The following is a 9,771-nucleotide window of genomic DNA, read 5'->3' as shown; positions in this document are numbered from 1 at the left end:
AGAGAAGAGAGCTGTCTTTCCAGTCCAGTACTTAAAATCCTATATATTAATATACTGCAGTGAAGTTTAAGGTTCTATATTTACTGTTAATACTAGATCAGAAATATTAGTTACTTTGCATATGTCATGGACAAATGTTTGAATACTTCTTCCAGTGCATGAACAAAAATGCTGATTATTTATCTCAGGTGGCATTTGCTGGAGTCCAGAATGGCGCGTTAATCGTTATATATCAAATACATGCTATTTGACTTGGTCAGTATAACCTTCTTTTTCCAGTTGACAGTAAATATATACTTTAAATCCTCACCCACATTTGTGCTGTGTAAAGACCRTACAGAATCCTGGCAGAGAGGCATCACAAGAGGGTAGCAGTGYTGCAGTCTCTTGGCCAGGTGTGTTGTGTTACCAGTTACAGCTCGCTGGCGTGTTGGGGCAAGCTCATGCCTCCAGGGACCTCTGTCAAGTTTTGGCTCCCTCTTCAACCCTACTGGAGACTTCTATTTCCTCTCCATTCTCCAGGAGGTTCCTGCTCCATCAGAAAGGTAGGGAAGGKAGTGCCATAAGGGATTTGCTGTCCTGGCTGGACCCCTTGTGTGCTTGGAGGAGCAGCCTGAAAAACAGCACAAATCCCCAGGTATCCAGCTGAGACCTTTTTTAAAGATAGAGTCTCAGATGTGTAAGAAGCCCCCGCTTTGTCCGAAGGAGGGCTGTGGGCGCTGGGGCAGGGCAGCTGCGAGCGTGCACCCGCCTGTTGCAGCTGCCGTCAGCCTGGTGCGGGTGGCTGGCGGCCAGTGCTTTGTTTGAGTTAGGTTTTTGCTTTACCCAGGGAAGAGCGTTTGGGCTTTGTAAGAGCTCTTCTCTTCTCGCTCCTCACGTGTCTTTATTGCTTGGCTTGTTTTGCATTTTCTCTCCCCCTTCCCCTCTCCCCTTTCCCCTTTCCCCTCCCCCCCCCCCAAAAAAATCTTGGGATTTGCAGAATTAAAATTCCAGCGATAAAATGCTGTTTTAGAAAGGGAGCAGAAGCGGGGGGGGGGCACAGGGTGCTGGCAGGGGAGGCAATGGGAGTCTGGGTGCACCTCCCCAGCAAGGTGCCACAAKCAGCCCTGCTCATTTGTCCCCTCTCCAAAGGAGGAGAGCAGAGGATGGGGCTATAATCRCTTGTTGTTGGCATGGTTCAAAAACAAGCTATGGCCAGGGACAGGAAGGATGCATGTGAGGAATTGTGAMTTGGAGCTAGTCTACATGGAAGAATAATCTGAATCAACTTATAAATTTTTTTATTCCATTTTGCTCCTCTTAGAAAATTATATCAAATTAAAGCCACTTAGATCTTAATGAAGGCATCCACATAGGGGTTTAATGCAGTTTAACTAATCTGCTTTTGATTTGCACCATGAGTAATTTGAATTAATTTTCCTCTGTTTTMCTGTGTGGATGAACCCTCAAAGGCACCATGTCTCTCTGGCCCAGTGCCTCTGGGGTGATGCCTCCCGTGCGACTTCCCTTGTTTGGACTGCTGTCTAATGCCAGATCTAGCCCTTAATGCRTTTACATCTTCATTAACTAATCCTCAGAGGTAGCCATGTCTATCTAACACAGTTGCATTTGGCATCACTGATAGCAAATCCTCAGAATAGAAAAGCTTGATGTTAGGTCTGGATAAGTTGCATTTTACTAACATGATTTGCTTATATTCTAAGCTTGCTGTGTTCATCACACCAGAATTAACTCGTAGGGGAAACAGGATATTCCGCTAGAGCTTTAATGGAGTGTTACGCCGTTGTCTTGCAAAGCCACTACCAAAATACAGTGTAGGGCTTGCATCTACTGCTGGGTTACTTCCAGCCTGATATGCTGAAGCCAATGGTCCTCTTTTCTCCTTCCCTCTCACCTGTACATACCCGCAGCCCTCCCACGAAGGTGGCACGTGTCCCTGCAGGCAAGCAGTGTGTCTCAGGGAAGCGTGTAGCTTCCTGCATGCARAAGGCAGCAAACTAGCAAACTGGTGCCTCGGTGACTGCCCTTTGCGTTGGATTAACTATCTCAAGCAGTACAGAAAAATCAGAAAGGTGACATTGCTTTTGACTTTTTTTTCTTTTGCCTTGGATGACTTCATAGCACGTCTTTTACAAACATGTATAGGTGTGTGTGTACATATATGTGTGCGTGTGTACATGTATATACATATATATATTTAAAGGTCAACAACAGACTTTGAAAGCATTTAGCAATAAGTTGAATCACAGTAGCTTCTAGCACATGTGTGAGTAGGTCATGTGTGAATAGCTCTTTTGCCACAGCATCCTGTAAGTTAGCAAAGTCCACGCAAAGACGTTGTCCTTGCGTAGGAGCTTTCACGTCTCACTCTTGCCAGTTCTGTTGTATGGGCCAAAAGGGAACCTAGTATATTTGGATGTAAATAATGAGAATTGAACAGAGAATTTGCAAAATTTTTATAAATGTTTTTTAAAAAAATACTCAGCACCAGAACTGTAAACACGTTGAGCGTTGCTGCTCAGCCGGACCCATTCTGATGTACGTTACCTGTTTCGATGAAGAGCCAAGGGGACTGCCTGACAGCGCCTGCGTTCTTTCCCTGCCAGCAGATGATGACATCTTTGTGAATGGTTAAGTACTGTCACTTACCCAACTTCCTTTGGGTCATTCACATCAGGGTTTTGTGATGCTGCTATTAATTTATTAAAGAAAGTTTGTTGATTTAATCACTCTTACTTAATTTTTTTTCATGGTCTATTGGAAAATAAACAAAGAAACTCTTTCCTTCATCTGTCCCCAATTAAAATATGTCCTGACCAAAGAATAAAAAAAAAAAACCCCAAATCAGCATAAGTAACTTTCATTTCTCCTTCTGCTCTTGAAGTGTAGGCCACAGCTGCTGAAAYGCCAGAAGGCGGTGCCAGCAGATATCTCTACGCGCCCAACCCCAAAGCTTGGTAAATACAAAGAGTGATAAACTCTTCCCCCTTCTCTCCAGGAATATCTGTCAAAAATCATGTTTGTTTGTTTGTTTTARTTGCCTCAATGAAAGGAACTGCTTTAGCTCTGTGCACCTTAAGCAACGTCAATCTGTGCTCACAGCAGCTTTGCTTCTCCCGAGCTGGAGCAATAGCCCTGGTGGTGCCTCAGGAAGGCCAGTGCCGGGCTGTCGGGAGCCAGAGCCCTTGGGAAGTTTTGTTTCTGTTCTCAAAGCTCAGTTCAGGTACCTTTTTGCCTTACAAATAGCGTGTGTGGTGTTTCCTGTGAATTCGCACTACGCGAGTGGTGGTAACTCCTTGGAAAGGGTGGAGGAGGCTGAAGCGTGTTCGTTTGCSAGCCCAGATGGGAGAAGTGCAGACGGGCTCTGCCATGAGATGGAGGACACGCCAAGATGCTYTGACCTGGCCGACACACCGCTCTGCTGGCTTGCACTGAGGAGGCTATTTGTGGGGTTAGTGAGGTGTACCAGCACCTCCACGAGCTGCAAGGGCTCGCGGTGCTTGCAGGGCTCCRTGCTTCCCTGCTGGAGGCCAGGAGCAAGGCTGCTCCTGTCTGCTTGGGCAATGCTGAGGAAGGAGCCTGGGGCCACCACAGGCTGGGAAGGCTTCCCACCTGGGCGTGACTCTAGCTCCTCACTTTTACGACTTGTGAGTTAGCAGKAGTTTTAATTGGAGTAATGCAGAATGCTTTTCTTTTTTTAACTGTAAGTTGTTACTGGCTGCCTCTGCCTCATTTTTCTTAAAGACTCAGGCCAACTACTTGTTTGTTTGCTTTTACCCACACTGAAACTCGTGCTCTGAAGCTCTCAGAAACCAGCAAATACTACAGTGAGGTGTCATTCCTTCTCAGCTATGCAAGGAACTACATGAAGATGGAAGATCTTCAGGTGAGTAATTTTAGATACATATAAGAGATGGACAATCAATGCAGCAAAGTGGATTTGCTAGCTAAACAACCGTGTCAGAAGATCCCTTATGGTCAGCCAAATGCATGAGCTATGCACTGAAAAATTTTGCTTAAGAGCTGTCTTAACTTACAGGCTCTGCTGATGACAGGAGGTYGTGTCTGTATGGGAACCCACCAGTGTGGAGTCCCCTGCGCTGTGCACGGCTGGGTGCAGCCCTGCTGCCCGCTCCATCCGGGGCAGGGCTGATTTTCCGACCCAGTGCAGCATCTCCTGACGCAATGGCCCAGCAGGACTTACTGCCCTGGGCCGAGCAGTGAARTTGGAGACAAAATTGCAAAAGATGAGGTTCCTGGCCCAGAACCGCAAAGATTTGGGGGCCCTAGCAAAGTAAGTAAGTGTCTAGTGGTGACAAAAGCCCAACAGATTTGATTGCTTGGAGGCTGTGAAAGCAAGAGAGTTATGCAGGCTGTTCACAGCAGCCAGGGGATGAAAACAACTGTGAAAGAATTTGAGAAAAGAGATCATGAAAGAGAAAGCAATGCTCATTAAGTGTTACATCTGTCATAAACGCTGCCTTATCTTCTACTTTCCCCAAAATGTAAAGATCTCTTAGAATTTGAATACATTTTCCCCAACAGTTACCTGGGACMGCAGCTGCTGTTTTGCCACTCCAGTAATACCGTGTTTATGGGCTACAAGCACGTAGCTTGTTGGGTGACCTGAGGAATGAATCATGCGTGCAGCATCACAGAGGATGTGTYAAACCCACTGTTCTGAACTTTCTTGTGCTCAAATCATAATTAGGTTAACAACAAGTTGGATAAATTAATGTTTAAATAAAATACAGCCTAATTAGTCAATGTATATTTCTTACGGAACCTAATCGTGGCATTTTGAATTATTTAAACTGTTAACATACAAAAACAATGTCAGCTGGCACCTGTTAGACCACTGCCTGGTTGCATTYGTTAAAATTTAGAGCAGAGATTTCCATTTGCATGCCATACTGATGTCTGTGTGTCTTGCAGAAGAACTGAGCTGCTGAGCAGGCTGGCACTGGTGATGGATGCTAATCAAAGCCACTGAAGAGTTTAGTCAGGCTTCTCCTCACTGAGGGTTGGGCAGCTGTTCTGGGACCTTCTGGAGAGGAAGGTTTCATTACAACTATGCAGCCTGCGCTTTGCAAAGATCATGACAGTGCTCAAAGAAACAGGTGAGTGCGAACACCAGGCTGAGATCYTAACTGTGTCGGGGTCCATCTCCCCTAGCCACTGATACGTCTCAAATGTGAATGTGTCTCAAAACGTCTTCTGAGAGGATCCACAGATCACCATGCTTCAGCTGTAATCCACGGCACTGCTTAGCCCACTGGGCTCAATACTGCTTTTACTAAATACTCAATGTTCATCGCTCATCGCTTAATACTGTGATGTTCCTAGATACAGCTAATTAAAAAATTCCCTGCATACCCTACCAGGATGTCACACAATGACATTTAGCAGAGCTCTGGGAAGTGTTGCTGGTTTCGTGCAGTGAATCAGGTGATGCAGCAACCCACAGTGAAAAAACGAGGGTTTTTTGTCTGAGACTTCTCCTTACCCAAATCCTTATTCTTTGCGGGTAAAATACCYTTGGGGTCTGCTTTAAGAAATACACTGGAGTATGATGTATTGGGCCTGAGCAGAGACCCCTGTGACAGACACAGTGGGGGTGACACAAGGTCAAATGATGGCTTGGAGAGCCCTTCCAATGGCTTGAGAGATTGGCTTGTTCCTCCTAGAAAAAAAAAAAAAGATGAGGAAAAAAACTCTCCATAAAGACATCAGGGAGTGATTGTAGTGACTAAGGAAGGAGAGGAGTTATTTAGGCTAGAGGAAAACATTAGCACAAAAAATCCAGGCCAAAAATAAACTAGGAATTAGAAGCAGGCTTCTAACAACTGACTATTACAGGTCGGGAACGGTACTTTCCGATGAGGTAGCAAGAACAGCAACAAAAAAGCCTACTGGATGCTCTCGCATTCAGGAAGGAGTGTGTGCTGTAGGGGTGCCACAGGAGGACCTCGATGTCCTCACCTCCAGGCTAGCAAAGCTTGGGGTGACGAGTCAGCCGTCTGCACAGTGCCCTCTCCCGGCAATCGGCCCCAGGGCGTGGGGGGAACAAACATCTTGAAGCAAGAATGCTATTTTTTTGCTATAGTCCTTCCCGGTCCTAAGGAAGCTGTGAAAAAGGTTGCAATTTGGGAGAAATGTGCAGGTGAGGCGGTCCCAAGTCAATGTCTCTCCTGCCAGGAGGACAAGCAGAGTGCGAGGAGTTGAGGGATCACAGAGGCTGTGTGTTCCCAGCCCTGAGCCAGGCACAAAATGTATGAATCAATATTTTATTTACATTCTCAGAAGCATCCAGAATTAAGCAGGTTGGCTAGCCTGGGCCAGACAGCACTCTGTCATGTAAGTAAGTTGTATTTACCCAAAATAGCACCTCATGGAGACTTGAGTATTAGTGGCCCAGCCTTGGTCTGGTCTGGAGAGCAGCAGCATGGAAGAAATGTCCTGTTGGGCTGCTGTTAGCTGGTGCAGTTCAGAAAATRCTATTGAGTGGCTTTACGTGCCAAGAGACAGTTTTATGCTTGTATTGTCTGACTTTTTTAAAGCTTTTCTTTTGTCACTCTTTCCAGTTGTGTAACCAGGACATCCATGCCTTTGGTTTAGTTAAATAAATTGTGTTGCTGGCCTTTTTGTCTTTCTGTTGTTAAAAGCGGGCTCAGCTGAACCTGGCAGACAGCAAGGTTATTGTTTTCTCAGAGTCAGTGTTTCTTAATAAATTGGCAATACGGGCAAAAACTTCTGGGTAGCTATCAGCCAAGACTGATTTGAGAGACCCAAAGCTTAGCACGTTTCCAGTTCAGCAGTTAGGAGCTGGAACATCATCAGACAAAAGGCAAGGGGTACCCTCTTATTGGCTTTATGCAGCGCTTCTGTGGGAACAGGCTTGAACCTCAGAGACAAGGCAYGAAAACATCCTTCACCAGGGCTTCTGGTGTCTTGGCCAACCCCTTGTTTCCATATAACAAGGAAAAAAAATGTTTATTTTTAAGCATGAATCACCAGAATGCCCAGGAGTACAAATGCTCTCTCTGAGCAGGTTAACAGCTGTTTCTGACTCCATGATAGCACAATCTCCATTCCTTCCTCCCGTGTGAATATTATATAGCTATTTAATACAGAAAGTTATATACACTGAGTTAATACACTGTTTTCACCCATGTGCTGTTACCGATGTAGCACTTGTGTGTCGTGGCCGTGTAGGAGGAGAGGCTTGGGGAAGCGAAGATGACATGTCTAAGGGCAGACAGGTGGCCACAATGCTGGCCAAGAAGTGTCCTGCACGAGCAGCATGCGGACGCGCAGCAAATGCCRCCTTGCAACTCCCGCAGCAGTGGCYGCGCGGGCGGACCGCCGGCAGACTCAAAGACGAACGATTGGGGCAGGTTAGGCGCTTACGGTGACTATGCTTTTGCACCAAGCTCTTGGCATCTTCTGTTTATCTGGCATATGTTCAGCTGTGACCTTTCTTTCTAAACGTGGGCAGAAGAACAGCTCCTCGGTGCTCCGAGTCTGACCCTGGGCTATTCCTGGGTGGTGAAGGACAGATGTATTTACAGAATTTAGCCTTGAAATACAGACCTTTCCCAAGAACATCATGTTTCAATTGGCTATGTATATGTTTTCACCACTACTGTGTGAATTCCAGTGCTTTTAGGGCGTAAAGATATCTAGATAAGGGAATTCTATTAAAGGAAACTGTTCCATGCTTTGTGAAAAAAAAAAAAAGTATTTATTACTTGGTTTTTCCCTAAATGAAAATGCATCATGCAAGGCCTTGGGACTTTGGGGAGGTGGAACACCYGAGTGCACCAAAGGCATCACATGCCTTTGCCATCCACATCCAAAGCTTCCCAGGCAAAAATATGTTCCCAGGAAGAACATATTTTGCAGATGACCACTGCAGAGCTAGACCTGAGTGCCTGGCTCCAGTCCCCTCCACCAACCCGAGCTGCAGGAACCCGGTTGAGATGTTGGGCACCTTCCAGCAGAGGCCGGACACTGCTGCCAAGTTCAGCATTGTGGTTAAGTGCAGGTACCTGGCAATGATGGATGCAAAGAGGTGGTGAGCACAGTCTGGTCACATGCCACCTGGTTCAGCTACCACTCTGAAGAACACCCTCAGCTGTTGGTGGAGCAAGGTCTCTTTAAACATGAAAACACTGTCCAGACTATGTTTAGGATTTATTAATTAAGTTTTTTGTTTTGCTCTGGTTTTAATTTTTCAGTATAATCCCTGCTCAAATGGCATTTTATTTCCCAGGCAGAGTGGTCCTGTGGCACATCTCAGTGGGATCCATCACCGGAGGAGCCCAGCTTGAGGAAGGCAAGGAGCTGAATATCTGATTTGGGTGCAAACTTGGTGGTGGCTCTTGTTCCTCAGGTCATTTTGTTTCTCTGTGCTTCRGGAAGAGGATTTTGACACACACGCGTTGCAGAGCAGTTTCAGCTGTTCTGAGAGCTCAGCTGCAAAACATTGCCTTGAGTTGTTTTGTTAAGCAGTCATCACTGTACTTGCTTGTGCTGTAGCTATGAGAACCGTGGATCCTCCTGAGAAAATCGGAGTTGTGCATAGAGGCACGGAGCTTGGCAGTGTTCCCAAATGTACTCTGCCACCTGGGGAGAGCTGCAAACTTGCTGCAGCCCAAGMAGCTTTCTAACTATACTGATGAGATCATTAGTTATTGCACTCTGAAAGCCTTGATTTCTGGAAGCTGAAGCCAGGAGGGCTTTGTTGCTTCCACCTTCTCAGGGCCTTGGCACCATCCGGAGAAGGACCTTTGCCCGGTCCAGCGCTCTGGCCAGGCTGGGCTCTGCAGTGGCACCGGGTCATTGCTGGGCTCTGCAGTAGTGCTGGGATCAGTGTTGGGCTCTGTGGTGGTGCAGGATTTGCAGCGGCACCAGCTGGGTGCCAGGCTCTGCGGTGGCACCAGGTGGGTGCCGGGCTCTGCAGTGACCCCAGCACCTGTGCTGGGTTCTGCGGTGACACTGGTTCGGTGCTGGGCTCTGTGGTGGCACTGGATGGGCGCCGGKCTGTGCCGTGGTGCTGGATGGGTGCGTGCTGTGGGACCGGTCTGCGTGGCTGCACTGGGCCGTGGGCACGAGGCCGAGMGTCACCAGCGGTGACGTTCCCCGACAGCCCAGCGGGCGCTGAGCGCCGGGGCGAAGGCGCGACGCTTCCCGGCTTGTTGGGACGGAGAGAGCCGAGCTCCCCTGCCGCGCGGGCACCGAGCCCTTGTCTCTCTCTCGTTTTCAGGCCAAAACCGGTGACTTGGGTCGGGAGCTGTTCTGCCTCGGCCTTGCGCTCGCCGCCCGCTCGAGCACGGCGCGGGAGCAGTGCCGGCGGCGGGAGGCAGCTGCAACTGTGCCGAAGGAGGAAAGAGCCGCTCAGGGCGGCACCCGGGCGGGCGGCAGGGATCGAGGTGCGTCAAAACCTCCTATACAGCAGCTAGAAACATGGAAAAACTCGAGGATGGAAGACGAGCCGACAAAAGGGACGTGAGTTTTCCGGTCGCTCTCTCGTCAGCGGTTTGCAAACAGGCCTGGCTGAGAGCGGGGTGKGGGTTACGCACGTTTGGGTACCGCTGGTGACCTTGGCGTCTGCCTTTCCCGTTTCTGTTACCGCCCCCAAAAAGCTACGAGAATTGGAGAGAGAGAGAGTTTGGTTTTGCATTTCCCCGCAGCAAGAACGAAAACGTGCTTTCGTATGTTCGACAAGTATTGACGTTCTCCAGGGAAAATCATCCGCGGGAAGGGTTG

Source organism: Rhea americana, unplaced genomic scaffold (assembly GCF_003343005.1).
Source record: "Rhea americana isolate MKP2758 unplaced genomic scaffold, rheAme1 scaffold_98, whole genome shotgun sequence".
In the NCBI taxonomy this organism is placed as follows: Eukaryota; Metazoa; Chordata; class Aves; order Rheiformes; family Rheidae; genus Rhea; species Rhea americana.
This window is presented reverse-complemented; position numbering follows the sequence as displayed.